Source organism: Python bivittatus, unplaced genomic scaffold (genome assembly GCF_059951505.1).
Source record: "Python bivittatus isolate LINGU-HERP-01145 unplaced genomic scaffold, Pbiv_v1 ctg000700_np1212, whole genome shotgun sequence".
In the NCBI taxonomy this organism is placed as follows: Eukaryota; Metazoa; Chordata; class Lepidosauria; order Squamata; family Pythonidae; genus Python; species Python bivittatus.
In genome coordinates this window covers 9828201-9842114 of record NW_028277098.1, presented here as the reverse complement: position 1 = coordinate 9842114, position 13914 = coordinate 9828201, and the positions used below count along the sequence as shown (strand labels likewise).

The following is a 13914-nucleotide window of genomic DNA, read 5'->3' as shown; positions in this document are numbered from 1 at the left end:
ATTTTCCTGTGTTGCTCATCAGACAATAATTTTCAAGTTTCTAATTTTAAATTAACTTTGTTAATTTATACCACTGTAAAGCTGGTATAATATTGTAGATAGTAATGCTCCTTTATAGTATCTAAAAAAATGCAGAGGATGGTAACAATGCTTCAGGATTATGCAATTGCAGGGAGTAAGGTGTGAGTGAAATTGAAAAATACAATTTCCTTAAATTGCAGGAAATTAAAAGTTGATTTTTCAGACAAAATTTTATGACTAGGAAATCAGAAATTTTTTGAATGAAGGATAGTAATCTTACACCCATTAAAGTGTAATACAATTTTTAAAAAACTGATATTAAAAAAAATACACATACACTGTATTTGCACAACATGCCAACCCATGTTTAACTGAAAACACTCAATTCCCTGGGTCTGCACAACACATAAGCCACAAAGTAGCTAACATCATTTTAGCCTAGCATGTTGTGTGAACTCCCTGACATAAAGTTTTCACCTTACCATGCTTTCCAAAAGTCAGAAAAGAACAATCATGTGGAATTGCTAACAAATTGTGGGTCTGACCTAAAAAAAAAAAATCTGGGTTTAGTCACTGAAGATATTGTATTGCTCTCATGAATTTTAATCATCTGTAAGGTCAAAGCAGGTTAGCATGTTCTAGATCATACTACAGTGATAATGGGGGCTGGGATTGATAAGGATTGCAACTGTTGAGGAGAGCAACTAGCTATAAAAGAAGGCCCAGGCAGAGGATAAGCAGCAACAGGGAAATATATTGTAGGTGAGGAATTAGAAAGGATGCTTTCTAATGGGGGAAACAGGTAGAGGTGAAAGGACTATTGTAGGAGGGGTAAAATGCTGAGCAATACTGGTACTGGAAAACTGGTTGGCCTAATTTAAAGAGGGTGTACTTCAAGATTTGTTTTTAAATAAAGTAGCCTTGGTGTGTATTTATAAAACTATTTTCTACTAGGAACTGTGTGTTCTACTTGGCAAAAGAGGTAGAATTGCTGGCAGAGGGCAGTTTTCTGCTTGAAAGTATCCACTACATGAAGGCTGTCCAGACCAGATCCAGCTTAAAGAGAAAGGACCATAACAAGGAAAAGAGGACCCTAGAAATTCCCTTTTAAAAGTTAGCAACTGGGCAGCAGTCAGGGAGGCACCTAGGAGAGCTGGTCACAATTTTGCCACTGTTTTTATTTAAACTTTGGCAATTTCATACTGATACCTGCTTCAAAAATAAGTTGGAAGGAGTGTTTCAGACCTAGCGGAAGCACAGTATCTCTCTGCTATTTATTAAAGGGTGTGGGGTATGTTTTTGTTTTTGTGTACCTTCGAGTCATTGTTGACTCCTGGTGACTGTCTAGACTTCTCCCTGCAGTTTTCTTGGCAAGATTTTGGAGGTGGTTTGCCATTGCCTGCTTCCTAGGGCTGAGGGAGAGAGACTGACCCAAGGTCACCCAGCTGGCTTTGTGCCTAGGGTGGGACTAGACCTCACAGTCTCCTGGTTTCTAGCCTGGTACCTTAACCACTACACTAAACTGGCTCTCTCATAGATACATTCCCATTACATTATTCCTTTCTGGGTGAGCCATGTTATGAAAAGCCCAAAACAAGAGTAAGAAGTAGCTAGCAAATGAAATTAAAGTCAGGAAATAAGAGAACAAAAAATCTAAATCTAGTTTCCACCAACACCATACACTGCACCTCTCTATAGTTTTGTATCTTTACAAACCATCCTTATTTGCACCTTAATCACTACACCGAACTGGCTCTCATTCACTGAAGTATGCATGTCTTTTTCCCGGCTTCCATACATAAAATAGCAAAAGTAATGCCAACCTATATAATCCTTATGATTCTGTCATTTAGTCACTTCTGACTCATTGTGACCCAATGAGCAACATTTCACCAAGATTGTCCATACCACTTCTTTGAGTTCTTATAAACTCATGCTTGTGTCCTTAGTATCTAACCACATTGACATCTGTCAGCAGACTGGATTTAACCTAGTACAGTATTGAATTTTTTGTTCTTTGTGATCCAATATATTCTTAGCAAATTTCTACAGCACCACAGTGCAAATGTTTTCTTTGTTTAGCCTTTCTTATGACCAGGCTTTCCCAACCATATAATTTTTCTAGCAGTCGGTTCAGTCAGAGATAACCTACAGACTATGTGAAGAAGAACTCATACATTGTCAGCATACATTGGTGCTGTACCTTTAATCATTTGTATCATTACATTGGTCAGTCAGGAGAAGCTACAAGTTAACTGGATTTCATTAATTTTTTCAGGTCCTTTTAATTTTGCTGTGCTACTCTATCAGGGAAGGAGAAATAAAACATTAAAACAGTTTTTCTGACAACGATGGAAGCTTTTGTTTATTATATTGTTAGCCATCTCACACTTTCTTCAGTATCTCAAAAGTGAATCTGTTTAAGTGTATATTATAAATACATTTATATTTTAATCATTTATATTTATTAAATTAATTGATCATTCAATAAAGGGCAGCCAATTAGCAACTAAATATTGCAATGAGTTGATGGTCCTTATTAAAAAACATTGGCACATTCCAGAAAAATTGAAAAGTGTTTGAAAATGTGGGAGGGATTTAAGCACAGGTTTAACTCTTTCTGTGAAATGAACGAGAGTTAAATATGTCTATGTTTGATTATAATGTCAGATGAACTTCCCTGTTGGAAAACATTCCTTAGCTAGGGTACGCAGCCACAAATGTCAGACAAGGAAGTTGTATGAAGGTTATGTTCACACAGTGCATTGAACAACTAACCAACCACATTTTATTCTAGCATGTTGTACACACTCAATCCAAAAGTAATTCCCACAATCCCTTGTAAATTGGTGATGATGGAATTTTATGTCAAGAATTACTAGTAGATACCAAGGTCCATATCACTAGGTTAGCTGATGCTTCAATATATTGTACAAATGTAGAAAACAGCATTGAATACATTGGCAATTTACTCAACTAACTCATGGTAAAATGAATCATGGTTTAGCTAATATGTATCCATACCTTCATTTCATGACCAGAAGAAGAAGCACTTTAGCCCAAACCATCAGATGTCAGTCTGGTACTTTCATATAGGCTGAAAAGTTTGTAAGCAAGAAGGGAAATAAATTTTATTTCAGGTGAGAAAGTTATTTTTATAAAATAAGAAAATATGAGAAATCCCTTTCTTGAATATTTCACTAGGCACATGCAATCCTTTATGAAGAAAACAAAGTATATTTGTTAAGATTTTGTCTCAGTATATAGGTAAGAGAAGAAGGTTGTTTCATTTGTCAATAATGGTAATTTCCTGGCAGATATATAGCCATGTTTCATACAGTATTACAAAGGAAATACTAGTGAAGGAACAGACATTTTCTTGCATTATATTCCTTCCCACAAACTGAACAACTTCAAAAGAAAGGACCAGATCTCTTCTTCTTTAAAGTAGCAGACGAAAAAGAGTCTGGGTTGGCCTTACAGAGTTCAGAACTTGCAAATTTAGCATATTCTTGGCTATATAACAACAACAACAACAATAACCCCCAGTGAGGCACTACCTTGACATGGGTTGGTGTTGTTGTTGTTGTTATATAGCCAAGAATATGCTAAATTTGCAAGTTGTGGGGCTTGTGTGCTCCGAGGAGGATGAGAGCTATGCCAGAGGTTCAACCATGCTGGACAGGTCTCATCAGAGGAGCCAGAGGAAGAGTGTCTCTCCCATAAACAATATGGTGAGACATAATTTACAGAAACCCATACCAGATCGGTCATTGCCCGGGTCAACAAGGACTACACTAGGTGTTCTAGTTCCTGGACATCTGGTGACAAGTGGGCTACAGGACTCAGGACTGTTGGCTGAGCAACCAGGGCCAGCAGCTGCAGAATTACAGGAAGAAAACTTGTTTACCCATTGCAAATTTGCAAGTTGTGGGGCTTGCAAATTTGTATATTGCAAATATACAAAGACTGAAAACAAAGAAATAATATCTGCTATTACAAATCAAGACCAACAAGAAGAGGATATCTGAAAAGAACGTACCACTTCTGGAAATAGCAGAAATAACAGAAAAGAGGCTAGCAGATCAATGTCAATTTATGACACGAAATGAAGTATTCACAGAAGTAGAATTGAAAGAACTGCAAAGGTCTACCCAGGACAAAGAAATCAAAACCTTGCCAGAAGTAGCTCAGAAAGTAGAGGAAAACCAGGGGGAGTCAGCATTAGAGGAAGCCAGCATAGCTATTGAATCATTTTCATTCCCAAACCAGGGACCCTCTCTTCTGCCTTTTCCTCAGAAAGAACAAAGCCCTCTAACTAAAAAACAAGAGGAATTGAAACAAAGAATAACTGAACATCTAGAACAGCACAAAAACAACAGAATAAGGTACTGAAATTAAAAAACCAAAAGCAAAATCATATTCAAAGTCAAAGATCAGACTGGAAGCCAAGATAAAGAAATTAAGATCCGATGCAAGTAATTTAAAGAACATGAAAGAGCAAAAACTGAAGAATGTAAGGATGAAGATAAGCCTAATAAAAACGTATTGGCTCAGCACCATAAAAATTGAAGAAGGTTTGGAAATCGTAAAGCAATAAATAACAGCAACAGGTGGGAAAATTGAATGCTATGAGACATGAGTCCTCCAATTTAAGCAAAATCAGCTATTCCAATCAGACCAGAGGTGAGTCTACCAAAGTATAAATGGCAATAGAAATTCTAAAAATGGAAAACCAAACAAAAATTAAACAATCCAGTTTTGGAAAGATCTACGGGAAACTCAAAAAGATTATAATAAAAAAGCTGGTTGGATAAAAGAATTTGAAGAAGAATTTAGTAAAAGTCAAATGAAGGAACTAATTATAGTAGCAGAAATGGTTAAAAATTGAGTGAATAGGATTAAAAACTGGACATCTTCTGGAAATGATCAGTTGCATGGCTTTTGGCTGAAATAGAAATTCGAATTTAGACACCATCCAGAGTCACTTCCTCGTGAGATGGGCAGTGTCTAAATTCGAAATATAAATAAATAAATATCTGACTAGCTTACATCCAATTATAGCTAAACAACTTAATGAAGTATTGCATAAAGGAGACATCAGTGACTGGTTAATAACTGGCAAAACGTATCTGATTCAAAAAGATCCAGTGAAAGGGACAATACCAGGAAACTATAGGCCAATAACATGCTTGCCTACAATCTTTAAATTACTCACTGGCATAATAGCAGACAGTATCCAAGATTATTTCGAAGAAAATAACATCCTTCCAGTAGAACAGAGAAGAAATAAAAGGAAAAGGAGAGGTACAAAAGAGCAACTTCTGATTGATAAAATGGTTTTGGAGAATTACAAAAGCCATAAAACCAATTTACATATGGTCTGGATTGATTATAAAAGGCATTTGATTCATTACCACATAGTTGGATCATCAAATGTTTGGAAACAACTGGTGTCAGTAAAAACATTAGAATGTTTATAGAAAAAATAATGAAGCAGTGGTAGACAGAATTGGTGGCTGGAAATGAAAAATATGGGCTTGTCAAAATTAGGAGAGGCATCTTCCAGGGTGACTCGTTATCACCCTTATTATTTGTCATTACCATGATCCCACTTTCAGTGATATTGAAGAAAACAAAACCTGGCTACCAAACAGCAAAAAATGCTAATAAAATCTCATATTTGCTTTATGTATATGATCTGAAGCTTTATGGAAAATCAGAAATCAAAATCCAGTCATTGACAAATACTGTAAGAATTTTTAGCAGAATTATAGCAATGGAATTTGGCCTAGAGAAATCTGCTGCAGTGGCAATAAATCGGGGTAAAATCATGAACAGTAATGGAATTGAATTACTTAATGGCCAAACCATCAGGACTCATCAGGATGAAGCCTACAATTATCTCGGCATTTCACAACCGGATAACATCAAGCATGGACAAGCTAAAAATGTGATCAGTAAAGAATACATCCAAAGAGTGAGAAAATTGTTAAAGACAAAATTGAATGGTGGAAACACCATCAAAGCCATGAATACCTGTTATACGATACACTGCTGGAATTATTAACTGAAGCCAAGCTGAACTGGACAGTTTGGACTGAAAAACAAGAAAACACATGACTATTCACTATGCATTACATCCCCATAGTTATACTGCTAGATTATACCTGCCCCACAGAAATGGAGGCAGAGGTTTACTTCAAGTGAAACAAAACTGCTGAAGAAGAAAAGCATGCATTGGCTGATTATGTAAAAGACAATCAAGAACAAGCACTGATGCAAGTTAAAAATTGGAACATACTGAGTGTACAGGAAACAAAATGTGAATATTGAAATAATGTAATAAAAACACAAACAGAATGCTGGCAAGGAAAAGCATTACATGGTCAGTTTCTACAAAAGATTGAGGAGAAAGTGGATAAAGATAAAACCTGGCAATGAATTACAATTGGAACATTAAAAAAAGAAACTGAAGGCTTGATTTTGGCTGCTCAAGAGCAAGCTAGTTAATGCAATCAAAGCCAAAATTGAAAAATTATCAAATGATTCAAAGTGCAGACTGGGCAAAGAAGCAGAAGAAACAGTAGATTATATACTCAGCTTGTGCAAGAAGATTGCACAAACTCACTATAAACAATGACATAACACAGTCACCAAAATGATTCACTGGAACATCTGTAAAAATTATCATTTGCCGATACTGAAAAATTGGTGGGAATACATAGTTGAAAAAGTAGATGAAAATGAGCAGGTTAAAATATTGTGGGATTTCCAAATACAAACTGATAAAGTCTTGGTGCATAACACACCAGATTTAACTGTGGTTGAAAAGAAGAAAGTGTGGATAATTGATGTGGCAATACTAGGGGATAGTAGAACAGAAGACAAAGAATTGGAGAAGATCACAAAGTATCAAGATCTGAAAATCAAAGTTGAAAGATTATGGCATAAACCAGCATGGAGTCCCAGCGGTTATCAGCACGTTGGGTGCTATACCAAAGAGCCTTGGATGGCACTTAGAAAATCTGCGCATTGATAAAATTTCCATCTGTCAATTACAAAAGGCCATACTGCTTGGATCTGCACATATATTATACTGATACATTACAACTTCCTAGTTCCTGGGAAGAACTTGATGCAAATGAAGGCCAATACCGGCTAAAGAACTGGCAGCTGTGATTTCACATTGCTGTATAATATAATAAAAAGCTTTATTGTTAAATTAGTCCTTGGGCCTCCTTCAATAAACTTGACTCAACTTTTATATTTTATGTCTGCAAAGTAAAAGTGGTACATTATGGCTGACTAATTACAGCAGTTTTCCAGGGTGCACACCCTGAGGATTTAGCATAATATATGTGGTAAATGTTCTGCCCATCCCAAGAAAATAACATAGCTATAGTGGATTCTAGGTAACGTATCATCCTATGATACCTTCTTCTTTTGATCTGCTTTTGCAGTTGAACAACTTTCTGGGAGTATTCTTGTTCACACAAGTGTCTGGCTTAATACAGTAATTTTTTAAATCATGCAACTGAATGAATATAGGAGCGACTTGCTTGATTAAAATTATTGTTTGCTAATCTGGAACAACCATGACAAGCAGCATTTGGTGACCTAAGATTAATAGTTCAGGGACTAGGGTGCGGTAAAACATTGATTTGCTTTTTAGCAAAACCATCAGACGAGGTTAATCAGCAAAGGTCTCTCTTTTTTTCTTCAGAATGTGGTTTGCTTTGTTCCTGCCTTCACTGTCTTTTTCTCATCTATAGTAATATGTTGAATAATAGAATCTTTTGTATTAACATCGCATAAATCTGTGGGTCTGACTATTGCTTCTGAAGCAGCATAAATGAAAAATAAATACTTTTAAGTTGTATTTCAGGAAACCCCAAATGCTCTTTATTCTACAACAGGGATAAGAAACCTGTGGCTTTTCCACTGATGATCAGCAACATCTGAAGGATCACAGCTAAATCCTCATCCATATAAATTACAAGGAACATTCAGTAAGAACAGCATGTTTTGTCCATGTTAAAGAATGCCTTTGTTTTTAGATTCTTTTAGTTCTTTTAGTTTAGGTTTTATATATGTAAAACTTTAATAAAAAGATTACAAAAAAAAAGAATGTCTTTATGATATCAATAGCCATTTCCTTCATTCTCCATTACACTTATCTCAGGCTATTCACCTATCTAGCAACTAATACATCTCACATTAGATTAAAAATAAACTGTGACTTTTATGCTTATTAACAGTCTTAAAAGCCAAAATCAAAATTGATTGCAGGCATATAAAGAAATTACCATCTCATTGGTGTTACAAAATGCCATTAACGTCTTCTAGGATGTTTTTTCAATTTCCCAGTCTTGCCTACAGACATGATATAGGGTCTCCTATCCATGTATTAATCAGGCCTGACCCTGCTTGGTGTTTTTAGATCAGCCAAGTTTGGCTAGATACAACAATGTAGCTGGGTTCTGCATGGACATGGACATGCTTTCTTGGCATCAATGTGGAAGTGGATTACCATTGCCTTCTTCCCAGTACAGCCTATGATTCTATTTTTTTCTTGTGTTCTCCTATCCAGGTCTTAACCATAGTCCACCCCTGTTGACATTTTGAATTTGCCAGAATTAACCAGGTACCCAAACAATATCAACTTTGATTTAATCCAGCAGGAAAAAAATAGTTTCCCCAAGTCACCTAGTGAAATCTGCAATCTTCAAAGAATTGCTTGAGTCTTACTAAGCAAGCAACTAAGAGTCTTATGGAGCTTTAAAAGCTTGCATGTTTCATTAAAGAACAAATCTTCATGGATCATGCCGTTCTATCAAATTCATGAAATGTGATCCTCAACTGTTAGGTTAGGTAGAAGAGAAGAAATGCAATAGAATGCAAAAAAAAAAGAAGTACCCTGTGAGAATTCAATTAGAGTTTAAATATAGACAAAATCACCTTTCTCATTTCAAATAACTGGTGTTCATATAATTATCTTAAGCACTGTTAGGTAAATTCACACCCATAGTGGAATCGGAAACCATTGCCTCTGTTCAGAGTTAAATAAATAGAACTGAACTTTTTGATAATGTAGTTTAGCAGTTTTGTGCTGGAGTCCAGCAATGTGAAAATGATTGTGTTATCACCAATTGCTGCTGCTACAAAATGTCATCTGCTTTTGTATATGAAAGCGCTGACTGAATGATTATAAGCTATTATTATAAGCTCCCTGGAAAGAAGTTTGATGAAGAAAATCTATAAATATGTACTTATGAAACTAGTCAGCAGGACAGACAGTACACCCTGAATGAATTTTCCAAATGAAGGAGCCAAGTTGAAACATCTAATTTAAGGAGGAGATGGTGGTATAATCCAGAAGCCAAGCCAAGGTCAATTCCAAGAAAGCAACTTGAGAAGGCTGGCTATGGTGGAGTAGGAAAACAAGGTTGACTCAGCAAAGCAAGAACAGAAGACAATTCAAAATATTTCTGAGCAGGACATAAACGGCGTTCCATTGATTTTAATAAAATAGCTTAATTGATAATCTTCAATTTGAAACAACTTGCAGAATTCAGTTTTTATAAAGTGTCAGGATTTGGCCCTTCTAAATAGTTATCTTTTAAAAAAATCATCTAATTAATTTGTTAAATCTGTTTGCATGCTGATATAATTGTACATCTCTCAATAAAAAGATTCACCACCACCACCAAGTCCTCCTGTGCTGCCTTATTGTGGCAGGGTGATGTTCCTAGGAGGGATGTGTGAAGAACACTGGAAGAGAATGCAAAAGTATATATTCCCAGCACTGTCACCATAACAGTCATCCCAGCTGCCCAGCTAAAGCAAGCAGGCACCTATATTGATCAGCAACTTTACAGGAAGATCTATTCCAACACCAAAGTTCAAAATAATCAATATTCTTTCTATTCTGCTTCGTCCAAGTCCAGCTTTTCCTTCCATAGAGTGTCACAAGAAAAACCATTGCCTGCACAGTTCTGATTTTTGTCGGTACAGACACATCACAGCATCTGAATATTGTTTCCAAGGCCTTCATGGCTGCTCTACCAAGCGCTAGTCTCCAGTGTATTTCTTGAGTGCTGGTTCCTTTACTGTTAATAGTCAGTCCTAAATAACAGAGTTATCCATCAATTCCATACTGTCATTCACTGTCAATTCTAAGGCTTGTTGCTGTTGTCATTAGTTTGGTCTTCTGTATATTTAACCTTAGTCCCATTTTTTTTTTCACTGTGGTCCTTGACTTTTCATTACTAGAGCTTGCAGATCATTTGCATTCCAGTTATAGAGTAGTGTCATCTGCATAGCACAGGTTATTGATGTTTCTTCCTTCAATTTTAAATTGGATTGTCAAGAAAACAAATGGATCACTGAACAAATCAACCCAGAGTTCTCACTCGAGGCTCAGATTATTATAGTGTGGACACATTAAGTGAAGGCCTAGCTCTGTGTAAAAATCCAGAATGCTAGGAAAGACAGAAGGAAAGAGAAGAGGATGACCAGTAGAAGGTGGATAGATTCACTTACAGCAGCCAAGGATGTGCTGATGGAAGACCTGAAGGACAAGGTTAGTGGCAGATTGTCTTGGAAAAAGTCTGTCTATGCGGTTGCTAGGAATCAACATCAACTTGATGCCACATAATCAATAATACAATAATATTATTTTCCAGCCAAACACTTCTAGAACATGCTTGAACGAATAAATTCTAGGAAGACATCTTGAAGACACCTGATCAGGAAAATAATAGTGGAGATACCAGATATTTAATTTAAGCTATATGCATAAACATTTCCTTTACATATGGTTAATTATTAATCACACATTAATTGAGATATTTGTCTCTGGCATATGTTTGACTTCCTTTGTTTATCTCTTCTGTGACCACCTCTTTGTTTGTCAAGGAAATACTCTGATTCAAGTGTGTTCCTAAAGTGTTCAGCTGAAAGGGAATTTCAGATGCATTAACCCATTTATAGAATCAGACTATGTTACAAATGTTAGTATGCAACAGTAGTAAGAATGAGAATTATGCATCTGAAAAAGTCAAATATTGCAACTTCATTATAATTTTAAATGTTTTCAGTTGAGATCTTCAAGCAAGTATACAAGTAATCACCCTGGATTGTACTATTTCCTTCAGGATCAAAGTGAAGAACTGTACGTCTGAATGTTCCCATATAGGAAAAAAATGTTTGTGTGTGTGTGTGTGTAACTCTTAACATATCACAAAGAAATAATCAAGTCTTCTTTGGTATGTTCTTTTCTCCTTTATTTTAAGGGCTAAAAATATGTGACTTTCTCTACCTTCATCAATACTAATTATAGAAGATTTCCACCTAAATTTGAAATTCATAGAATTAACTTGACCATGAGTGTTCCAGGGGCAGTCCATGTTCTAATAAAATCTTCAGAACTAATTCCATATATCTATATTGATATTCAGTGTTCCAGCTGTCCAGATAACTTATCATTTCCATTCAAATCCTGCCTCAAACTGAAGTGTGGCCATCCATAAAAGTCCAAAATGTTCTCTTCTTTAAAAAATTGTTTGTAGAATAAACATAAAGAAGTTTTATTCTTTCATATTCTGTGCAGTACTTTATTAAGGTTTGGGACTGTAATGTGTATCGTGTGCACAATTCTACATACAGTATATTAAATTGTGGAAGTCTGTAAAGCCAATGCAGTTTTAAAAATGAGCAGGTTGAGTTTGATTTCTGATTCTCTTTATCTGACCAGATGTTTCAAGAGCAGGAGACTTAAGATATTTAACAAGATCATTGGATCAATATGTTGCCATTATACTTATTATGTGAGTAAGTGGGATAGTACAGATGATATTAACATTTAAAAGCTTTGAAGTCTGACAGATATCCACATCACTAGATTTTGTTGGTTTCTTTGAAGTAACTTTAAAGGATCATTATGCTTCAAAGTTACTTAATAGGGATTGTCAGCTGGTAACTGATGAGCTGAATAACCTATCCCATTTTAATCAAGATGTAATTTAAAAATTACCCCTAATTACACATGTAAGATGATGATGATGATGATGATGATGATGATGATGATGATGATGATGATGATTTTGTGCCTTCAAGTCAGCGTTAACTCCTGGCAACTGCCTGGGCGAGTCCCTGCAGTTTTCTTGCCAAGATTTTGGAAGTGGTTTGCCATTGCCTGCTTCCTAGGGCTGAGAGGGAATGACTAGCCCAAGGTCATCCATTTGGCTTTGTGCCCAAGGCAGGACTAGAACTCACTATCTCCTGGTTTCCAGTGCCTTAACTACTACACAGAACTGGCTCTCAACACCTCTAAGATACAGACAGCTATTTTAGAAAATATTGATGAGGGGGAAGGAGAGAGATACAAACAAAAATTAATGTTAACACCCATTCTGCTCAGGATGTTGTTCCATTCCCTGGCAAGTCATGCTCATGCCACTTGCACTATCTACACATTTTAGCAAAATGTTATGGTTATTGCTCCTCAGGATCCTTTCTTTGTTTGTCTACACCTTATTCACTGATTGCTGAAAACTTTGTAAATGATGTTCCAAATGATAAATTACCTTATTTGTGAATAACTTAAAAATAGCTACTGCTGTGGCAAGTATCCAGTGTTTTCTAGATCGGCTTCCTCCATAGAGAACAATTTGTGTGAAACAATTTGTTCTTGCCCTTTATGGCAGAAATTGGTTCCTGCTGTTTATTACAATCACTATAATTCCAGTGCAACTGACTGGGCACAAGGATACAAGTGAGCAAGCTGCTGATCCCCTTGACTGGTAAATGCCATGAAGTTCACCATAGCCCTGTTTTTGTGTATCTGGGCTCTCTGGGTCTCAAAAACTGGGTCCAATTTTCTGTCAGGTCCTATGGTGCCATTTTTGGAAAAACAGAAATGGCAACTACAACTGTGGAATCTCTCAGATGATCCTCTAGTGATTCCCCCCTCAGTTTTGTCTTTGGTTTCAACTATGTTTTTAAGAAAACTCTGGTGCCTGATGTTGCTTCTGTACGTACATGTTCATGTTGAGATTTTTTAGCTGCTTACCCGTAGCAATCCATTCATGCCTGATTTTAATGGCTTTCAGACTATTTGGTAGAATCTCAAATGATTTCACTTACAAAGTTCTTTCTCTTGAAAAATAATTTGATCAACGTGATGGTAATCTCACATTGGTCTCAAATTTTCCACTCGGTCTAGATCTACAGACATTACTGACTACCTGAAGAAGACTGGCTTGAGCCCAGTAGCATGAATGGATGTAGGATAACTGTCACATTGTCAGAAAAAGATGGTGCCTTGTGCAAAGTAGATAAGAAACAAGAAAAGAAAGCTATGGCTGGTGTGGGTCTTCCGGGCTGTGTGGCCGTGGTCTTGAAGTCTTGTTTCCTAACGTTTCGCCAGCACCTGTGACTGGCATCTTCAGAGTGCAGGAGCACAGACAGGAGCAGTTCTCTCTGTGCCCAGGGTGAAGTGACCCTTCTGTGAAGGATCTTCTCTGAAGATGCCAGTCACAGGTGCTGGCGAAACGTTAGGAAACAAGACTTCAAGACCACGGCCACACAGCCTGGAAGACCCACACCAGCCATCGTATGCCGGCCGTGAAAGCCTTCGACAATACAAAGAAAGCTATGTTTCATTAATCATATATGGGTACATATTATTTCTGAAATTAGTTGAGTAAATAGCAAGGGAACATAGATGAGATGAAGTCGGGCAGCATACCTGCATGCAGCTAAACTCATAACGTTATGTTCTGAAAGGTTGCCAAAATGGCATGAGGACAAGGGGATAAGTCGGTACTCATAATTAGAAATGCTACACAGACACAATCCTTGTATTATACTGTCAATACGTTAATTGTA

General features: G+C 36.5%; 1 long non-coding RNA gene across 1 annotated transcript in view; it reads left to right on the top strand.

Moving 5' to 3' along the window:
• The window catches only part of LOC148214129 (uncharacterized), a 28732-nt gene extending 15275 nt beyond the window's left edge, over window positions 1–13457 (top strand). The window contains exon 3 of the long non-coding RNA XR_015798476.1: window positions 7941–13457. This is a non-coding gene — a long non-coding RNA (uncharacterized LOC148214129). The remainder of the gene's footprint in view (window positions 1–7940) is intronic.
• Window positions 13458–13914: the final 457 nt, after the last annotated feature.